The sequence below is a fragment of the Triturus cristatus genome, chromosome 6 (assembly GCF_964204655.1).
Source record: "Triturus cristatus chromosome 6, aTriCri1.1, whole genome shotgun sequence".
In the NCBI taxonomy this organism is placed as follows: Eukaryota; Metazoa; Chordata; class Amphibia; order Caudata; family Salamandridae; genus Triturus; species Triturus cristatus.
In genome coordinates this window covers 972,453,347-972,469,779 of record NC_140589.1, presented here as the reverse complement: position 1 = coordinate 972,469,779, position 16,433 = coordinate 972,453,347, and the positions used below count along the sequence as shown (strand labels likewise).

Sequence of the window (16,433 nt, the reverse complement as noted above, 5' to 3'; positions counted from 1 at the left end):
TACAGGGATGTAGGTACCCTATGTCCCATACCATACAACACATATACTCTCATAGGTCACCCCTATGGCAGGCCCTGGTAATCCTACAGGGCTGGGTGCTGAGGTATGTGTGAGGGGGGACCCCTACATGAGTAGGACCTCTCTGCAACCTTCGTAAAATCGTACTGGGTTGTTTGTAGTGTAGCCATACCATATACTCTTAACCGCATTATAAGTTATTGCGTCATCGCTGTAACTTTGGAGTGGCTACACAGAACCATATCGTGTTTGGTGTCAAACATGAAGGAATCATACCCCCAGTCCAGCCATGGGCATGGGGGCACGATTCCCCCTTGCTAGAAGGGTGATATGGGAAAAGCGGTAGAATTTGGAAACCAATTTAAAAGTGCACATGTACCACAAAATGGCTACTGTTCGCCACCTACACGACTCTGGCTGGTTGTTGCTGGGGAAAACCCCAGCCTCGCCATCTGGACAATAGGGCTCCTGTGGCAGGGAGGTGCCAGCACCTCCCCAGACAGGATATGTGGATTGGAACAGGGTGGGTGCACCAAAAGTCCATTCAGAGTTGCACGTAGGCAGCTGCAGAGCCCCAATTCTGCATACACCGCCTGGAACCGGTTCAGGGGCATCCTGCCCCTCGCCCAGGCGGGAAACACACAAAGGGGAGTGGGTGTAGCCACCCTTTCCCGCCTCTACTCTGATTGGTAGGCTCTATTTTGGACCATCCCCTAATCTTGGGGATATATGGGAATAACTTTGCCCTAGAGCCTTAGATTCGTACAGGACTTCACAGAACTGACCTTCGACGAGCTGCTGCCCAGCTGACTGAAGAAATCTCCCTTGGGATAAAGGAGTTATCCCCCTGCTTGGCAGGCACCTAAAAGACTACAAGATACCCGGTTGGAACTTCGTTGCTCTCACGACCTTCGACGCCTTCCAGCAACCTCGAGGTGGGTCTCCAGTGCATCCCAGCGTCCTGTGAGCGTGCCCAGCAAGTCTGAGCACCCTGGACCACGTGGGTGTCGAGATCCCCGCATACCCCGAGACACCGGCCACCTCTTGTCCAGCACACGACCCCGACCAGTGGGGAAGTTGTGCTTTGGCCCATTCTTGAGCCAACCTTCAAGCAGCATTTGTGCCGACCCTCAGCTCCCTGGCCCGCTCCGGTGGCCCGTGGGAGCCCTTTTACGCACTCCATTTTGCTGCCTTCCGCGGTCCCTTGTCTCTCGACTTGTGGGCCCTGACGGAGGACAATCTTCTTTTCTAAGAGTTCCCCTGGTTGCTCCAGGCCTGCTCTACGCTCCCTGCAAAGGAGAGCACCCTCAGACCACGTGGGTCTGCACCAGCAGCTGCTTTGTTCATCTTGCGTGGGTTGCGGTTGCCAATGCTTAGTGGATCCAATCGGGACACTAACACCGCAGCGACCCTCAGCCGACGTGGGACAGTCGCCCTCCAGAAGCTGGCCTTCCTTGAAGCCTCCCGGAGCCCGTGACTGCAGAGCCCAGCTGTACCTTCCACACCTGAAGCACCCGACATCCACGAGCTCCTTCCTGTGAGCTCCCTGGTCACTCTGCTGTGACCCAGACTCTGTCCCCTCTGCTTTCAGGTTCATCTTTGTCTTTTCTTCAACTTCAATCTTCACGACTTCAGCGACACTTCCAGCTAGCAGCAGTTTGGACTCCTTTTCCATAGAAAATCAGCCCGCGACCCGACACCAGAATCGACCTATGCACCCGGCTTCCCTGGGGCAGGTAACAGTGGTACTTCGGTACTTCCGTGGTGGTGGGCCCTCCAAAGCCTTAAGTCTCAAGCCTTAACTTTGTACTGTTGTTAGAAGTGTCCTTAAACCTTAATTATTCAACCGCGACATTCTCCATAGGCTAACATTGCGATCCCGACAGCAACTTCTCGCACTGCACACGCCTCCCGTGGGTCCCCTTCCTCTTAACTGTGGGTGGATTCTTAAGGGGCCAGCGATCCTGAATGCCCTAGGCATTGCCTGTAGAATTGTCGTGGTTCTTATACCACTATTTTAGTATATGGTTTGGTCCCCCCCTGGGGCCCATTGGTTTCTGTGCTATTTATTGTGTTTAGAAATGCTTGTTTGAATTGTAACTTTGCCACTAGCCACATAAAGTGACTGTGGGATTCTGTCTAGAATAAATACATATATTTTATATATATACCTGTGTGGGCTACTCTTTCATTTGGTTATTCAAGAGGTTATTATGGTGAAACAATAAGCTTAACACTCCTTCAAGACTTAGCCTGAAGGCTGCTCTCCACAGCTACCACTAGGATAGCTTTCTTTAAAGGTTGTCTTAAACCTACCATCAATAGGAGTCGAATTGGACTGGTGCAAGGTGTCCCTATAACTAGGAACAGCATATGCCAGGCCAACTTCTCACACTTGTGCATTAACATTTTGCATATTAACACCAGTCCCAGAAACAGAACCAAAACCAGGACCAAATCCACGTGCAAAACCAAATCCAGGAACCTAAAAACCACCTTTACCATGACTACCTTTTTAGAAATACTTTCTTTGAGCCACCATCAATTTCTCTTTTGTCATTTTCTTCATAGCATCACAACAATACTGTATAGGTCAGGATCTCATCTAAAGATTTGGTCTGCCAGCACATCCCACTTTGCTGGCTATGCAAACTAGTTTCTGGACACAACCTCTATCTGAAACCAAACTAATAATGACCTCTTTTTTGGGGTCTTCAACTCCATTGTACTCTCTGTGAATTTGTAGCAATTTCTCATAATATATCAGAACTGATTCATCTACATTATGTTGCTTTCATGATATTTGAGCAATGTACCTGTTTCTGAGCAACCTTTGTTTTCAAATGTTCAAACACCTCTTTTTACTTTTGCATAACAACTGGAGTTGTTTTATTTAGTGCTGCTTTTCTTGGGGTTCTTCAGTTGGTCAATTTACAACTGACTCACACCTGTTCCATTACTCTCTAGGACAATTGTTTGAAATAGCATATTACATCTATCCACGGCACCTTTAAAATAGTTCCATCTACTCTGCTGTTATGATGTAAGCTTGGGAAATGTGTTGTCAATGTAAAAATAGCACTTCTTACTCATGGAAGATGTACTTTCTCTCCTCCACCCACTTTTCTCAATGGACACCCTTTTCCGACAGTCTCTTTATACTCAGAATCACACATCCTCACATTTTTCTTTGTTCTACTCTTTTTTGACACCTCTAGACTTTTGTGTGGTTCTGTACATTCCTAATGTTATTTAGTTATGTCTTCCCATTTTGTAATTGTCTATTCTAATTCTGCAAGAGTATCTTGCAATGTTTTGGGATGCTGATTCATCAATTTACTCATTCACATTCCTATCTTATATGACTTGCAAATTCTCTTTTGTCTTAAATCTACTCCCAATTCTTTAACCAGTTCCAGAAATTTTTAAATTGCTTTGTGAAACTTCAGATATCGGCTATAGATAATTTCCCTGGTTCTGCATTCAAATGTGCCAGTCTATCTTTATTATTCTTTAAAATGCAATTTCTTATCAAATTCCTGTTTCTGTCATTATTTCCAACTCTTCTTGGAGTGTTCATTTTAACTTCTATTCGAGTCTCACTATGTGAAGACAAATTAGACACTGTCTCATTTCTTCAGACACTCTGCTCTCCTGCTCCTATCTCTTTTGCATGCACATGAGCCTCATTAGGTGGTCTCGCTTCAATCAACAATCTGTCTATCAACTAATCTTCTCCTGCAGAATCGCTCTAATTCTGTTCTGCCTCTTTATTCTCTTTATTTTTGTCATCTTGTGTTTTCTTTTTGTCTGCTTCCTCAGTAACAAACAGCATAAGCACCTATAGTGTCTAATGCTTCCTGTTGTCCCCATGCTTTCTTTTATAAACACAATCTCACTACCATCCAATGGTTTACACCCTTATCAATTTCTCCTTTTATCATTTTGATATGTGCTCTCTCACTTGCCTCGTAGTCCACATCATTCAAGAATTCGAACTGTGCAGGGCTAGGCTGTGGATTCATCTCAAACATAGCATGCGTCAAATTCTTAAAACTTTTCACCTTAATTATACCATGCACAGGAAGTAGTAACATCTTACTGTGAGCAGTAATTCTAATCCATTCTTTGTGCCATAGACATGCATGTAACACATGATCCAATTTGCCCCAGCATTCGAAAGGTCACTCGACAGCACCCCTCACCAACAGGTGACTTTTAGCCTCATTGCAGCTTGCCTCACATATGCCATAGGGTGTCTTTATGCCGACGCGTTTCGAGGCAAGAACGCCTCTTCTTCATAGGCTTCAGTAAAACAGGCATTCAAAATTCACTTCAAACCAATGTGCTTTTATTTGAAAAAACGCCCCCAGTGGGCTTGGCTCAGTGCAATCTTTATAAGCAAGGCATTATGGGAATGATAGTCCATTGAAGTGAATAACATTAATACCTCCGTAGGTTGAATGTCCCGTTTCCACAATTTAAAAGCATGATTTAATCCTTAGTCAAATAAAAGCACATTGGTTTGAAGTGAATTTTGAATGCTATGAAGAAGAGGCGTTCTTGCCTCGAAACGCGTCGGCATAAAGACACCCTATGGCATATGTGAGGCAAGCTGCAATGAGGCTAAAAGACACCTGTTGGTGAGGGGTGCTGTCAGTGACCTTTCGAATGCTGGGGCAAATTGGATGAAAATATTGCTGCACGGCGGCCCGCCGTGGAAAGGAGCACCATTCCGGAATCAATGGAAGGCTGTGGAGAGAAACTGGTTCTCACTACGAAGCACAGCGCCCCAATTTGCAGATAGAAGCCTGCTCGAACTTTTGCCTTCCTACTAAGGATTAAAACATGCTTTTAAATTGTGGAAACGGGACATTCAACCTACGAAGGTATTAATGTTATTCACTTCAATGGACTATCATTCCCATAATGCCTTGCTTATAAAGATTGCACTGAGCCAAGCCCACTGGGGGCGTTTTTTCAAATAAAAGCACATTGGTTTGAAGTGAATTTTGAATGCCTGTTTTACTGAAGCCTATGAAGAAGAGGCGTTCTTGCCTCGAAACGCGTCGGCATAAAGACACCCTATGGCATATGTGAGGCAAGCTGCAATGAGGCTAAAAGACACCTGTTGGTGAGGGGTGCTGTCGAGTGACCTTTCGAATGCTGGGGCAAATTGGATGAAAAAAAAAAAGTAACACATGATCCATCAACATTTTGTGGGTGGGGATCCAATTGGGGGTGGATCATCTCTTCTGGTTGCAGAAATAAATGACTTTTTCAAAGTGCATCCATTGTAATTTCATCCTAGCTCACAAAGCGCAATGCTAATACATGCAATCACAATACAAATCCAAAACCAGACTTGAAACACAAAATGTAAACAAAACAAATATCTTGTCTGTCTATAGGGATACTGGACAGAGAATCAATGCCCACTGAAGAATAGGGAATCACTTTAAGTGCTTTCAATCAGACAAAGATAGGTTTTCAAACAGTGGTAACCAACCTTTTGAGTTAGCACTTCTATTACTGTGTACAAAGAAATGAATGACAAAACTCTGATTAGTTCACATGCAACTATAGTACTACATAGGACTCTAACCAATAGGACCTTAACCTCTGACTTGATATAACGCCACTTGCCTTCTCAGCAGACAACCCTAATATTTTATCTTGAGATCTCAGTTTTCCAAGAATCAGCTAATGTACCTTTGCACATAAATTGCATATAATCTCAATATTTCTTCATTAAACCACAATATAAAGCAACTTCAGCAATTTGTGCAAAACATTACAATGCAATTCAATTTCAATGTCAACTTCAGCTTAGATGCATGTGCGACACTGAACATACAACTCCATTGACAGAACACATCCGTAATATGATTTTCACACACTGCAGAACAATTGACTCACTCCAAGCATTGTTTCTGCTACACTGCTGCTGCACTGATTTTGCAGCACTGCTTAAAAACCGGCCCCCCCTGTAACAAAAACAGCCCCCATTCTTCTAACCCACATAGAAAATTCCAGTCCGGCCCTGAAACCACCCGTTCGATCCAGCATTTGAATGCAGGAAATGGGTTCCTTTTTCTCAGCTTGTATATCTGCTTCTGGGGGCCTTCAGATTGTAGGGGCCATACACTTAACTATTTTGCTACGCCGGTTAGGGTGTCCAACTGTCTGTAAATTTAACGGATCGCCCCTTATTTGGCCCTCATGTCCGTTGTCCGTAAGGATTTCTTTCATGGATGCCTTTTGTCCGTAATTCTGCTCTGTGCAGCAAGCTGTCTCCCTGCAAGCAGCTTGAGTGTTCTGTAACTCTCACTGCAGGGGCCAGCTCGCGCTCCTGCTGTGATCAATAGCCTGCAACAGCCCCTCCTCAACCTGGCACAGATGCTATCGGCCCATTATCATTCTGTACGTCGGCCTAATTATCACAAATAGAATGACAATGGGCCTCTCTGTGAAGTCACAGGCTGACCTCTTTTCACTAGTAAGTTCACTCCACATGATGCCCTGTGTACACTCCAGCATGCAGCCAGTATTTGGTGCTTTATTTTCTCCCCACAACAATCAGAATCTTTTAGAGGAGTCAATCTCTGACTGTGAGCTAAAGAGTGACCTCTCAAAACAATGTTCAGTTATCACAGACAGTATTTGCCCCGCTTAGCTCTCATCTGTGAGATTGGACAACCAAGTACAGTAACCATATAAGTAAATTATGATGATATGAAATGCCACAAAAATACCGGCACAGTTGCTCAAACCTGCATAATACCAAAAAAATGCAAAGTCCACGATTGTCGCAACCTAATATAAACTTATTTAGACTTGTACTTATGTTGGTTGTCTATTTCCGTACTCATATATTATTGTGTGACCTCCTCTGATGTGTCTGTAAAATGTACCCTTCGTCCAGAATTTCTGTCCTGAATTTTGACCCTTTGTCCTGAATTTTCACACTCACCACCCTGAATTTGCACCCATGCCAGTTGGTCACCCTAACGCAGGTGCTGCTTTCCGGTTTGCTGCTTTTCTTCTGTTGTGGGTTGCTGCTCTGAGAGGGCTTGGCAATGCTCCAGCTGACGTCCTTAATCTCCTTCTTAAATGTACTGACGTACAGTAGTTTCAAGTTTGAGATTTAGAAAGCGCACATTCAAAATAATATTAATTAGCATATGCTCCTTCACTGCTTTTTTTTCTGCTTCAAATGTCATGTTGCGCTCATTTAAAAAGAAATTCTTGTGTGAATCTGTTCGTAAAGCATTTTCCTCCCACGCTACGAGGTCTCCACGGGGCAGTGTTATTTTATACAATGCACCAGTGGGTAGCAAGGTGGGTTGGGGGGTGGCCTGCCTCAGGTTGCACGAGTTTTGGAGGAGGCGTCCTACCTGAGGCTGCGAGATTAGTGTTAAAGCCCCTCATGCCCACCCTCTAAGGTAGGAGTGAAAACTATTAGGAGTAGCTGGGGTGATTTAGTTATGTTACAGACATGTTTGTCTTGAAAAGGTGGCAGAAGAGAAGATTATTAGTTTTTTTGGGGGGGGTTCAATTAAGCTGGTGCCTAAAATGGGGATTATTGAGAATTTGTGAAATTATATCATTGCTGATGACTATTTTGTGGACAATGGCATTCACCTTTCCTTCATGAGTAAATGTAAATGTAAATGTGTTTGTACTTGAGTACAGAGCTGTATTTAATTTAATAGAGATGTGGGATGCGTTGGTCCGTTTCTTAAGAGAGGAGGTTTGGTAAGTTTGGAATGGGACAGAAAAACACCTCTATGGAGGGCTTTTATGGGTGGCAGGTTGTAGAATCTTGGTTAAGTTGCACTAATGGCTGGTCTTGCTACAGGTCGGGCAGATCAGCTCAGGGGAGGGTACCAGATGCAGCGTTGAGGGAGTTATGATATAATCTTGACGTTTTAACAGAATTTGTGGCCAGGGAGTGTTGCCCCTTGGGGTGCTTGGGGTGTATGATGTTCTTTAACAGAGATGTTAGGGAATTTGGGCACACAATTACCAACACCGATGCCCCCAAGTTGACAGGCAGCAGGGTGCCTGCAATCATGTTTGCAGACGACACCCTGCTGTTGTCTAGATCCCCTATGGGGATCCAACGCATCCTAGACGGTTTTTTAGAGTTCTGCTCTGAGCGTGGATGGGAAATTAATCCTCAAAAAACTAAATTTATGATTTTGAATCCTAATACCCATAACCGAGCTCCACCTAGGTTAGGCACAGTCCAATTAGAACGTGTGCATAACATCGAATACTTGGGGATTACTATAAACGAACATCTAACGTGGACGTCACACCAGACTAAAGTGACTATCAAACTGGCTCAGTTGGCGGGTGGCACTATGCGTCTGGCAAACAAATCTTCCTATCGCCCACTAACCCCAATCATACATATTTACAAAACTCAAGCCCGCGCGGGTGTCACATACGGGGGTGAGCTGTGGGGACACACCAATCTGTCTAAACAACAGTCAACGGAAAATAAATTTCTGAGACAGATCGTTGCCCTACCGCAGAGCACTCCACTACTGCCCCTAAGATTGGACATGGGAATTCGATCGATAACTGAGGAGCTAGGTCTTAAACCCTTGACATTTTGGAGACGCTTGTGGTGCAGCCCAGATCTCATAAACTACAGAGAGGAGTTACAGGAATTCCTGCACCTACGGAACGCCAAGCAAATTCCATGGATGATTTATGTTAAGGGAATGCTAGAGGAGATTGGTTATCCGGAACTATGGACGGATCCTACAAACGCCTGTTTAAAGACTCCAAAAAAGGTTCTTGTGAGAGCATACCAAGAACTATTGCTCACCAGAGCTATCGATGCCACACGAGAAGGATCTTTGACCCATTTGTTCCTAAAAGTAAAAAATTCTTACCATCTTGAAAGTACTCTAGATGCCATGTCTCCTGTACTAACGAGGAAATTATTCTTACAATGGAGATACGGAACACTTCCCTTAGCATCGTTCACAGCGTCCTGGACATGCCGCTCCTCCATAGAAACTTGCCCAGTGTGCGCACATCCAAAGGAGAATGACGTTCACGTTGTTTTCTTCTGCAAGGGCTATGAGAGGAGCAGGAAATATTGGTTAGTCCCCCTACTTAAGAACTTGGGTTTTAGATCCTTTCAACCTGCTTATAGAGTTTTAAAGACAAACCTCTCCCCCACTGTAGTCTTTGCCCTCTCGAAATTTTTAACTTCCATGTGGTACACCCGAAGCCGATGGGTAAAAAGACTCGTATAAAAAGTCTCCTTGATAGCTACAGACTGAATTTTATGCACCCTCTTTTTAACACTGTTTTAACTACTGGATCACACTGTTGTTTAATTCGTTTTTAAAAAATTTTGTACTAATGTTATGCATCTTTTATGATCTGTGATCGAAATAAAGATTTCTGAAATGAAATGAAATGAATTATAGGGGGTGTTAGGGCTCGGAGAGTGTTTATAGATTATTTGAAACTTTTTAGTGGACTTGAATAAAGATAACCTGGAACTAGCAATAAGAGACTTGCAGTACAGTATGGGATTTTGACACAGCTTGCAATTATCTGTTTTGGGAAAAATCACCAATATTAAAATGGTCGGATTGCTGAGACTACTTCACTATTTCTCGAGCTGGTTTAGGACATTGGAGATGGTGGTGATGGATTTCATCTGGGCTTTGGGAAGACACAGGGAAACCACTGATATTTTACAACTCTCTTTGCAGAGGGATGTCCGGGCTGCCCCAATTATGAGTTGTATTATTTAGGCGGCCCAGCTCTAGAGGATACCCAAATTGATGAGCTGAGGGTTACTTTATGAGTTACGTCAAATGGAATAGATGATAACCAGTGGAGAGTTGGAGATCTGATTTCTTGAACCCAAAGGGAAACTTGTTGGAAATATTATCCTAGTGACAGCCACTGTGGGATGCTGGGTGAGATGTGTTAGGAAGGCAGTAGATCTCACATTGTATGTGCCCATGATCCCTTTTGTTGGGTTCCTGGATGGCTCGGGGTGTCACACAACATTTGCATTAGTCTGATAGACTGAGCTGCATCTGTCAATGGAGGGGAGATTGTTTCACGAGGATTGCCTCATTTCATTTGAGATGTTGATTGAGGACTTAGGCCTCCCATCATCTCAATTTTTTAAAGATGCCTCTATAACTTATGTTACAAAGCAGAAATCGGGTAGGCTTTCATGATGAACCAGTAATGCACAACATGTTATAGTTGCTCTTTACTATGGGCAATATAAATATTAATTTGCCTGGTTGTATAAATCCCCATTTAATATTACCAGAGCTTCCTTAGCAGGACTCCAAGAAAAATTGAAGCTACTCTCAATAAGTAATTCAGCGATGAGAGTTGGAACAGTATTCTGGAGCACACAAGGACAGTATCTTGGAACATGAGATTCAAAACAACTCACTTTAACTGTTTACATATATATAAAAATTATAATAATATAATATATAATATATGCTTAATCCTGACTGAGGGTTCCATTTATGTACACAGTTCCAGGTATGATTATCCTGATGCAAATCTTTCCATATGGTATGGTCATGCCACTGTGCAAATGTTTTGGGGAAGAGTCATGAGTCCATTTAGAGCAAGTTCTTCATAGGAGGATAAAGCACAACCTTGCCTTCTGGGGGAGATTCCGAGACCTAAATCTAAAAGAGCCAAAAGTAAGTTTTTAGATCTGGTCTGACAGACAATCTTCTTGTTCAGTTCAGGCAGCCAGGAGCTGTTAGGTGCTAAATGTGCAGGCTCCTGGCTGCCTGAGCCGAATTCTGCCTGGCTGAGGATTTCACAGTCCTAAGGATGTGACCTCCTCCACCAAGTAAAAGTGTCTAGAGGCAGTCCCCCTGTGACGAGGGGGAGTGTCACTGATTACCTTATACCTGGGCACTTCTGTTTTAATCCCTGAAGTGGCAAGCTCCAAGTGTCAATCAGTGGCACCTCGTTTTAGTGTGGGTTGGGGTCACCAACACTTAATGACCCCGTCCCACTCTTTGACGAGTGACGGGCTGCTGCTTTCCCTCATTGGCTGAACTAGGGTCAAACAATGAGGGAAGGCAGTGGGCCCAACCCCCCTGAGACCTCTGAGGCTCACCTCCCTGTCAACTGCAATGAAGGTAAGTTTTATGTTTTTTTGATGTTTGGGGCGTGCATGCATGAATGTATTTAGTTATATGTATTTGTGAGTGAGTGTTGTGTATGGGTGTGCAATTGTGTGTGTGTGAGTGTGTGTGTGTGTGTGCATGTGTGTGTGTGCCCACAGAGATAGTATGTGATTATAGGGATGCCAGATCCCCACAGAGATAGTGTGTGATTATAGGGATGCCCAGGTCCCCACAGAGATAGTGTGTGAATATAGACATGCCCAGGTCCCCACAGAGATAGTGTGTGATCATAAGGATGCCCAGGTCCTCACAGAGATAGTGTGTGATTATAGGGATGCACAGGTCCTCACAGAGATAGTGTGTGATTATAGACATGCCCAGATCCCCTCAAAGATAGTGTGTGGTTATAGGGATTCCCAGGTCCCCACAGAGATAGTGTGTGATTATAAGTATGCCCAAGTCCCCACAGAGATAGTGTGTGATTATAGGGATACACAGGGATAGCGCACAGATATTGATTACAGTGATTTTTAAGTCCCCATAGTATTAATGTGTGATTACAGTCATATGCAAGTCTCCACAGTGATGTTTGTAATGATAGGGATGTTGGAGAACACATACAGATCCTTTTAGTCTAGTAGCTAATTAAAATAATTAATCCAGACAAGGGATATGTGGTTGATGTCTGTCTCACATTTGAATCCTGGTGCTTCCACTCATATTTTCATCCTTCCAAGATTCATACAATAAGTACTATTTAATTGGATGAAAATTAACATATGGTATTCAGCACCAAGATACCCCCAGGCATGAATGTGAACATAATATATATGCACATGAGATGATGTGATGTGATGTGATAATAGTGGTACTCAAGCCACCACCAGAGAGAGACTGGAATGATCCCATATCTATTAATCCCACTTCAAATACAGAATTTAATGAGTTAAACTGTGTTCATCCAGGAAGGTCCACACTTCCTTAAGAATCCAAATATCTGAGTTCTCATTCTCTTTTCTAGCCGCCATCTATGAACTCTAGTCTCCATAAGAAAGATAAAACTGTATTTCTGATTGCAACAAACTCCCCGTGCTGATTCGTTCTAACCCTAATGGATTATTTCAATAGAGAAATAGATTGAAGAACTGGCACATCTTTTTAATTTTTATCTCTATAATTTAAGAATGTAATGGTCCTCTCCTCATAAAGCTCTTCTTTCCCTCAAAGTATTTCTTCTGCCTGCTGTTGTGCTCTTTCTAGCTACCCAGGCTCACACTCTATAAATACCTGTATATATGTACATAAACCTTGTTTAGTAAACTTAAAACTATGACAGTGTCTGGGGGCACACATTCTAAAGTTGATTTTCAGAATGGGGCTCACTGTCCTTTGCGCAAGTATAGGAACAAATCATCTTGGAAGTGGTATATCTGCCTTTTTATGGGAAAAGACACATTCTCAAAATGTGCCCAGGTGAAACAAAGGAAACTTTCACAAAGTTGAAACATCCATTTGAGAACCACCCTTTAATATTTGGAGTCTAGAATAGATATTCTTAAATCAGTCTTGTGTTTTGTTTGTATACGAGTACACGAGTAGAGAAAGGGCGGGTGGTGCAACAGCCTTCTTCGTGGAAAAAAGCACTTTCTCAGAAGTACCAAAGTCAAGTACAAGAGACTTTCTCGGCATTGAAGGTCTTGTTATTTGAAGGCCAAATCATATACAAGAGCCTTACAAATTGTATTCCTGAACTGAGCCGGTATGGTCATTTTACAGGAGTAGAGAAAGTCACTTTGGCTCATGTACAGCTGTCTTTTTCATCGGAATAAACACCTCAGAATGTGCCTACTTTAATTATAGAAGTCTTTTGCAATGTTAACAAAAACATTTTTGAGGAGTGAGGCCAAACGTTGTACATCGATCTTTTAGGGGTTTACAACTAGGCTTCCTAAAAGGGGCTGGTGAATCCTTTGTTCAGGAATAGAGAAAGACAACTTGATAGTCATGCTCTAGCTGTTTTAGTGTGAAAAGAAACCTTAAAATGTGCCCAGTTAAAGATAGGAGTCCTTTACAAAGTTGAAAAATATGCTTTCAGAAGTGGACACTTTGTTCATAGAGTCTTAAACACAAATGTTTCAATTAGGTTTGTGGTCCCTTTGTGCAGGAGTAGAGATAATCACCTATAGTTGTGTAACTACACTTTTCATGTGAAAAAGGACATTTTCAAAATAGTCATGTGTTAAATATGGTGAATGAAATTGATTCCAAAATATCATGAGACATAAATATGTTGTTAAAAATATCACCACTGCAAAAATATAGTGGAAGAGAATATCAAAAGTAAGAATACAGGTATTATTGTATACAATGTTATTAAGAAAATTGTTGTAATTATTATTGTGTACTTTAATATAGTTGTAATAAACATGTGTGTGTAAAGGCATGGCTGTGAGTGAGTGTGTATATGTTCATGTGTCCACCCACCCGCCTCCCTGCTAAAATCACCCCCCGCCACTGCCAGCGAGGCCTGTAGATGCATACACTGAGATAAATAAGTGTCAAATCGACTGCTTGTAGAGAGGCAGGTCTTTCCTCTATAACAGATTCTTGGTTTATCTATACAAAAACAAAGTCTTGTCACATTGGAGTTTATAGTCTTTCTGTCCCAAACAGACCAGCGACGCCTAAGTTGCTCAGCTCAAACTGACACCCCTTTCGCCACAGTTCCAAAATCTGATGAATATAGAGAACTGAGCCCAATAATCACATTTATGCCTCGGTATATCCATTTTCAGGTATAGCGTTTTGCTGAAATGAAATCCGGCTAAAATACATGCATGCGCACTAGGGGGTTTTCTGTGAGTTTGGTGTATCCATTGATCTGCTGTAGTGTTATTAACATTTTTCTTTCCGCCAGTACAGCATAGAGCATCTGACAATGGGTCATCTACCTTCATTCATCGCTTCCTTTCTGTGTGAGTAGCATTAGTCTACCCAAACACGTCTTCACCCACACAGAAGGTAGTCACCTTCAGTGCTGCAGACATGTGGCCCAACGTGCCCCTTATACAATACATTTTTTTAACTTTCGAGGGTCCTGCAGCTCCCCAGGCACTGCAAATGGAAAGTTGCTGCCACTTGTAGTGCATCAAACCCACGTGAGCTCTGCATCAAACTTTGATTGGAATTTACAACCTTTTAAAGCATGGCCGGCCATGCATGCTCAAACATTCGTTTTTGTTATACTTTCTTAAAAAATATTCAAAGATGGACACATTACGGGTCATCTTTGAATGTTTTTGTACACCTTTACAACACTAAAAACATTCCAAAATGGAAGTTCTTCTGTAAAAGCAGCTATTTTTGAATAGTCATTGTAGTAAAGTTTTACAAAAAACGTTTGCTGCCTGCAGTCAATGGCAGACAAATTGGTTTTACCCAGGGGTGGGCGGAATTACCGGAAGTGCCTTTCGCCAAATATCACGAAACGGCACAAAATCTCTGCGATCTCGCGATATTTCACGTGATCGCGGAGATTTTGCTTCCGGTTGGGGTTTCATAGTGGGGGAAAGGGCGGGAAGACGTTGCCCGCCGCTGGTGTGTGGGGCGGGACTTCCATGCAGTTCACATGCCTCTTGTTTAGGGCCAGAGACCGATCAGAGCAGCAGACGAGGAGACAGAACCTCCTGGTGTCAGGAACTACACGGGGATTGCGCTTGAGAAAGTCATAGCTGCACAAAGCTCAATCAAGGACCACAGCTCATTTTTGACGGTAGATATGGAGAGAAAAGCACAGCACAGCATGGCGCCGACGGGCCCCTCGAGTCAGCTGTCCATCAGTGGGGGAAAGGGCTGGAAGACGTTGCCCACCGCTGGTGTGTGGGGCCCGGCTTCCATGCAGTTCAGATGCCTCTTGTTTATAACGGGCCAGAGACCGATCAGAGCAGCAGACGAGGCGACAGAACCTCCTGGTGTCAGGAACTACACGGGGATTGCGCTCGAGAAAGTCATGGCTGCACAGAGCTCCATTAAGGACCACAGCTCATTTTTGATGGTAGATATGGAGAGAAAAGCACAGCACAGCACAGCATGGCGCCGACGGGCCCCTCGAGTCAGCTGTCCATCAGTGGGGGAAAGGGCTGGAAGACGTTGCCCACCGCTGGTGTGTGGGGCCCGGCTTCCATGCAGTTCACATGCCTCTTGTTTATAACGGGCCAGAGACCGATCAGAGCAGCAGACGAGGCGACAGAACCTCCTGGTGTCAGGAACTACACGGGGATTGCGCTCGAGAAAGTCATGGCTGCACAGAGCTCAATTAAGGACCACAGCTAATTTTTGACGGTAGATATGGAGAGAAAAGCACAGCACACCACGGCGCCGACGGGCCCCTCGAGACAGCTGTCCATCAGTGGGGGAAAGGGCTGGAAGACGTTGCCCACCGCTGGTGTGTGGGGCCCGGCTTCCATGCAGTTCACATGCCTCTTGTTTATAAAGGGCCAGAGACCGATCAGAGTAGCAGACAAGGCGACAGAACCTCCTGGTGTCAGGAACTACACGGGGATTGCGCTTGAGAAAGTCATGGCTGCACAGAGGCCGAGCTCCATCAAGGTAAGGACAGCTAATTTTTGACGGTAGATATCGGGAGAAAAGCACACTTGCCCAGCCTCGACCTAGCTCCCGAATGTTTTGTGCTGCTGATTAATGCTTTTGTTCAACTTACTCGACGACAATTTCCATTCCCTCGCGGAAATCGCGACAATTCGACATTTTCGCATTCCGCGCGGAACGCGAAAATGTCGAATTGTCGCAATTTCCGCGGGCGGAACGGAAACTGTCGCCCACGCCTACTTTTACCAATAATTATTTTTCGAATGCTTCTTTCTGTTGTGTAGCACAGTTTCAATATTAATACCATATATTTAATGTTTTATGTAAAGAGTTTTGTTTCGCACAAACAAGACCATAGGGGATATTGGAGCGCTTTACAGATCGGCAGTTATGAAGGTACAAGAAATGTAAACAATAGCACACTGGGCATGAAGAGCCCAAAAATATCATAGCAGTCATAACAGTTCATTAAAGACAAGAGTAAGATAGCGAGACTTAGGAGGAACTAGTGATCTAGCCCAGAAATTTCTTCATCAAAATCGCTTTAACTTCATAACTGCTCAATAAGGACAAGATTAAGATGGCAAGACCTAGTGTGAACTGGGGAGCTAGCCCAGAAATGGCTTAATCAGAATTTCTTTAACTTCCCTTTTG

At 43.7% G+C, this 16,433-nt stretch overlaps 1 protein-coding gene across 4 annotated transcripts in view; it reads left to right on the top strand.

Moving 5' to 3' along the window:
• The window catches only part of TPD52L1 (TPD52 like 1), an 867,680-nt gene that overhangs the window by 273,714 nt on the left and 577,533 nt on the right, over positions 1–16,433 (top strand). The window lies entirely within an intron of this gene.